The sequence below is a fragment of the Buteo buteo genome, chromosome 13 (genome assembly GCF_964188355.1).
Source record: "Buteo buteo chromosome 13, bButBut1.hap1.1, whole genome shotgun sequence".
Classification (NCBI taxonomy): domain Eukaryota; kingdom Metazoa; phylum Chordata; class Aves; order Accipitriformes; family Accipitridae; genus Buteo; species Buteo buteo.
Genome location: NC_134183.1, coordinates 16,986,676 through 16,992,346, shown reverse-complemented (window position 1 = coordinate 16,992,346; position 5,671 = coordinate 16,986,676). Strand labels below are relative to the sequence as shown.

Here is a 5,671-nt window from a genome sequence, read left to right as displayed (position 1 = left end):
TTGCGTACTGATTCTGTCTCATTCAATATAAGAGTTTAACTCTTAAAACAAAGTGTACTTAAACGTATGTTCTTGGGTGGTGAATTTAGCACAAATACTAAGTCTGTAACAGTAATACTGTATCAGCTATTTGTGAGTATTCTGGATTAGAGTTACACTTCAAACTGATAAATGGAAGGAGAAAGTTGCGGAATAACAGTAGGAAATGGTAATTTGCTCTGTAGAATTGTAAAATAATATATTGAATTGTTGCAAGGCTGACAAGCATCTGGTGGCTTTAAAGCTCTCTGACCTGAGAAGAATGATGTTGCTGGATGAAGCCAATATCTGGGGGTTGACTAGTTACACTGAAGTTTACAGTTATTTAAAACACTGATGCACAAGGAACAGTTAAGATACTTGTTTGTGTACAGCCTGATACCTACAAACACGGTTGGGGAAAAGGATGAAAATTAGTCCCGACAGAGAAGAGGGAAATATTTTTTAATCAATAGGTTGGGCAAAAATTTCTTTACCGAATTTAGCAAATGTTTCCATAAATACCCTTGAACAGTTAGGGCCCTAACTTTCACAAAATAGTAACCACACCTGAAGGTGGTCTGCATTTTTTTCAAGGGACAGTAAGGAGCAGTTACCTGCTCAGAGGAAAAGGAGGAGGAGCTGATCTTCATTTTGGAACAGAACAGAGATACTCCTGTTGCTGTGTAAACAAAGGACTAGTAAGGACAGGTTTTGAGAAGGGGAGCCAAGATGTTAAGATGTCCTTAGCTACTCTTGAAATGAAAACTAAAGAATGACGGTTTGTGTCAGCAAAGCAGAGGTAAAACCCATTTAAATTGTGCAGAGTTCAGTCTGTGATATTATACCCACTCTGAAATCGTTGCATTTCTGTCCTTATCTTCCAAGTGAATAGTTGGGTGCACCTGAAAAATAATGTCCAAATTGTGCACGTTTATCTACTGAAAATCAGATTTTCCTCAGTGATGACTTTTTTTTTCCTCAAAAAAGACTTAAAATACATATAAACTGGTAAAAATATAATGAAAGACCCAGTTAAATTGTAGTAATAACTATAGAAAGTCTGTTTTGATCTTTTTGTCAAATGTATAGCCATTCATTCAATTTAAGAAAATCAGGAATAGCGCGATACAGTTCAGGTCAAGGAAAAACCTTTGGCCTTCAGCTCCTCGGGTTTTACCCCCATTTTGGTCTGTAGCCTGCTGCGCTGTGCATCGACCCGGCAGTTTGTTTTTCCCTCTGTGCGCCATGAGGGCTCATGATATATGCTGTCCGTGCAAAACTAACGTGCCTTTAGCTCCTCTGTGCCTCAGGCCTTGCCCCGAGCGGCGGCACCGGCGCTGTAGAAGCCGGTCCGCGAGGGGGGAGGAAAAAGCAAGGACCGTGCCGCAGGTTCTACCGAGATTTGAACTCGGATCGCTGGATTCAAAGTCCAGAGTGCTAACCATTACACCATAGAACCGGGTGGTGGCACTCGCCTCCGCGAGGCCGGAGAATAAATCTATAGAAAACAAATCCCGCTGTAGAAGTTCCCGCTGGCCTTTCCCCTTTGCATCTTGAATGACTGGCCAGGAATTTCATGCAACCGAAAATATTCGTATTAATTCTGTCTTTCTGCAATACTCGTTGTCTTCGTGGTATAATGATCGCAAAGATGCAACGTCAGAAAGCAAACACAAACAGCAGGAGAACATCTTTCAGATACATAAACCAAATCCTCACATGTGCACTGGAGTCCAGCAGACTGCCAAGTGCTTTTCTAATGCATAATTTAGAATTGTGTTTCCACACAGGTTGTTTACAGCGTAGAAATGAAAAGAATTACTTACGTTTCAGTATACTATAGCATGTCTGAAATTTTTCAGATAATTCGTGTAAGAATGTACTAACCTAGCCGCAATAAATAATAAATATGGAAAAAATTAGCCACGAAAATTATGTGGTTTGTTTTTCTTCCAATGCGTTTTTCAGGAAGCACAGCATGTCAGCATGTCATTCCAAAAGCCCATGAAAAGCGCCAAGTTTCCCTTCAACTCATTTTCCATGATAATGATGAGTAAAGAAATCTGGCTGTGGGCAAAACTCTCAGGTTCCACCGAGATTTGAACTCGGATCGCTGGATTCAGAGTCCAGAGTGCTAACCATTACACCATGGAACCACTTGAACAGACCCCCCAAACCGCTCCTATTGAGGGAACCTTAAAGGGAAAAGACAAAAGTATTCTTTTTGCAAGTTCATAAGTACCAAATCCGCTTTGCTTCTTTTACATGTATTCTGCAGGTATTAATTCTATGTAAGAACTCCACTGTTCATTTATCGCACCATTTTACAGCACTGAAAATAATACACATTTAGAAGCACCTTAGTATTAAACAAAATAACTAAGCCATTTCTCAGATCATGCAATTTAAAGCTTGAATACAGACTTTCAATACTGAATGCACTGACTTTTACTTCACATTTGTATACTCATTTTCCTTTCATGCATTTTGGGCTCAGTATTTGCTTGCTATATTTAAGAAGAAGTAGGGACCATTGTCACAACTATTGTTTTAGTTTGCCAGATTGTTTCCTCTCTTGGTATTAATTGACCAGTGTATAGGTAATAGAACGTTTCATTTAAACAGGTGAGACACAGAAAAACTACAAACATATGCAACGAGCTTTTTATGCATAATTAAAGGACCTGTTGGAGTGGGTCCAGAGGAGCCACAAAAATGATCAGAGGCATGAAACACCCCTCCTATGAGGAAAGGCTGCAAGACTTGGGGTTTTTCAGCCTGGAGAAGAGAAGGCGCCGGGGAGACCTTCTTGTGGCCTTTCGGTACTGAAAGGGGACAGACTTTTTAGTAGGGTCTGTAGCGATAGGTCAAGGGGTTATGGTTTAACACTAAAAGAAGGTAGATTGAGACTAGATATAAGGAAGAAATTTGTTACACTGGGGGTGCTGAGACACTGGCACAGGTTGCCCAGAGAGGTGGTAGATGCTCCATCCCTGGAAACATTCAAGGTCAGGTTGGGCGGGGCTCTGAGCAACCTGATATAGTTGAAGATGTCCCTTCCCTCACTGAAGGGGGTTGGGACCAGATGATCTTTAACAGTCCATTCCAATCCAAACTATTCTATGAAATCCTCAAATCGTACTAGAAGAAAAGGTTGTAGGCATCACCCCGCGGTGTATTCTGTACTTCCTTTACCTGCACCCACTACACTACATGTTGTCAAGATGGTTTAGGAAAAATAACCGTACTCGCAACACCAACCAAGACCACACCCATAAAGAAACAAACAGGTGACTGTGCCCCGGGACCGCCAGTGAGCCGCAGAAAATAATGCCGAGCTAGCAGAGGATGGTTTCGATCCATCGACCTCTGGGTTATGGGCCCAGCACGCTTCCGCTGCGCCACTCTGCTCCCGCCACTAACACCCCTCCCCGCCCGGCCTTAGAAGGAGCTGCCCGCCCCGCCTCCTCCCCGCGGCCACGGCGCCGGTCCCTCTCGCACTGCCGCCGCGCCCTCCCGCCCAGAGGGAACCAGCGGCCCCGATCCAGCGCGGGTAGGAACGTGCTCTCTCTCAGCGTTCCCTACAAGTAAGGGGTCCCCTATTGTGGCTCCTGCGTGCTTGAAAGATACTTGAAATAACAACAGATTATTTCAATTACCAGTATATTCCCACGGACAACTGATATTAAACTAATTTAAGTAAAAACTACCGGTATGTTACCACAGAAAATAGCAATATTACTAACTGCGAAAAACTGAATACTGCTGCCCTTAAAGTCCTCCGAAAACTATTTTTAAGACACGAACCCGTGACGAGGCCTCTGCACCACCTCGCACCTCGGACGCCAGCGCGGAGCCACGCGCCGCAGAGGCCGCCGGGGCGCGCGGGCCACCTCCCGCCCCCAGAGTGCTTTGCGCGTATTTGCATACAGCCGCCGTGTCTTCCCGCGCGCTTTGCCCTCCAGCCTGCCGCCCCCCGCAGAGCCCCGGCTCGGCGTCACGGCGGGAAATACAGTGCGCAGTCTGCTCAAACGGGCAGCGTCCGCCTTCCTGTCACAACGCCTCACCCTGTCCTTACAGAGTCGAAATCTCGGAGCTAGAAATACCGGAGGATGGAGTAACGAATTCGTGCTCGCTTCGGCAGCACATATACTAAAATTGGAACGATACAGAGAAGATTAGCATGGCCCCTGCGCAAGGATGACACGCAAATTCGTGAAGCGTTCCATATTTTTTCCCCCCACTCCAGCCCTAGTAAGCCCCCCGTAGGCACTCAGCCAGGCCCTGGGACCCCTGCAGACACGGTCAGGACAGGGACTGCCTCCCCTTAGCGGTTTATTTCTTTCACACTCCTGCCTTGTCACGGTGCCCACTGACCTTGCCGGCACAAGGATGTGAACTGAGGTCTGAGTGCCCCTATGAGGACGTCTTACCTGGCTCAAACTCCCTGCACTGCATGGGGCTTGTTCTCCTCAAGCTGAGATCCAGAGGATCAGGGTTATACAGAGAAGCTGGGTCCAGAAGTTTTCTTTAGCACATGTACTGACTGTAAATACCACTTACCAAATTTACTATGGTTGCTGCAGTGAAATGACTCACAAAACGAAAGTCTGTCATGAGCTTTTTGGCCCTCCAGGGACTTGCCTCAGGATTCAAATTGTAGCGTTGCTGCTGGTCAGTGTTTCCCACGTTTCATCTGCTCTCTTCATTATCACTTGTTTCCTCTGGGCATGGTATAGTGTGGGTTCTGGCACTGAAAAGGCTCTCCGGGTCATTGCATGTCACACATTTAAATGAAGAGCATTCTCCATTTCCCACTCCTTCTATCATTACAGTCCATTGCTGGGTTCAGTTTTGACTCTGCTCATGCTGTCAGTGAGAAAAACTGTGTCACTCTCCACATCAACTTTGCATACGTGCTCCACTTTATTTCTCATAACACTTTTTGTAAATAATTGAAGGCCTCTTACTGTCTGCCTCATTGAACTCGGACACAGAGTAGGAACATGCAACCCTACTGTTGAGTGATCTGGGAAAATCGGTGTATTTCTTAAATAACACCTGCAAAATTCACGTCAGTCATTTCAGCCCTGTCCGCTGCGGCATCTGTGCCGTTCCCCCTCCGACCCTGCTCTCCTCGGAGCGAGAAGCCCTGTTGGGGAGATCCGTTTCGGGGACGGACACCGGTGCCCGTCGAGCACGGGGAAGTCTCCCCCCCTGAGGGAGCGCCCGCAGTCCCAGCGGCACAGCCTCGGCGGGGCAGGGCCCGTCCCGAGAAGCGCGATGCCCGCGCCCTTCGCCCCCGCCTCAGTCCTGTCAGGCGAACGGCGCCTCCCGCCTCAGGCGGACGTTGGGGGCGGGGGGGGAAGCTTTGTGGCGTCATCAGCGTTGCGCCTGCTCCTGCGTCACGTGGTGGGGGCGGCCTTTCCCCCTGAGCGCGGGAGGCGCCGTCCCGGAGGTGGGTCCTGGCGCCGTCCCGTCCCTCGGAGCCGGCCCGGGGGTCTCCTTACCGCTCCGCCGGGGTGTCGGCGGGGGCCGTGGGTGAGCGGGTTGTCGGTGCGAGGCTGCCGCCCTGTGGGGTTTGGGGGAGCTCCACCGGAGGAGCTGCGGCCTCCTCAGGCTCCGCTGAGTGTCCTTGTGAGGATTTTCT

General features: G+C 48.0%; 3 non-coding genes across 3 annotated transcripts; 1 reads left to right on the top strand and 2 right to left on the bottom strand.

Moving 5' to 3' along the window:
• Window positions 1–1,408: 1,408 nt before the first annotated feature.
• TRNAQ-UUG (transfer RNA glutamine (anticodon UUG)) lies at window positions 1,409–1,480 on the bottom strand. The gene has a single exon. It is a non-coding gene; the product is annotated as a tRNA-Gln (tRNA).
• Window positions 1,481–2,105: 625 nt separating this feature from the next.
• Window positions 2,106–2,177, bottom strand: TRNAQ-CUG (transfer RNA glutamine (anticodon CUG)). The gene has a single exon. It is a non-coding gene; the product is annotated as a tRNA-Gln (tRNA).
• A 1,972-nt stretch (window positions 2,178–4,149) lies between these two features.
• Window positions 4,150–4,256, top strand: LOC142039279 (U6 spliceosomal RNA). The gene has a single exon (XR_012652855.1). It is a non-coding gene; the product is annotated as a U6 spliceosomal RNA (small nuclear RNA).
• The last annotated feature ends 1,415 nt before the right edge of the window (window positions 4,257–5,671 follow it).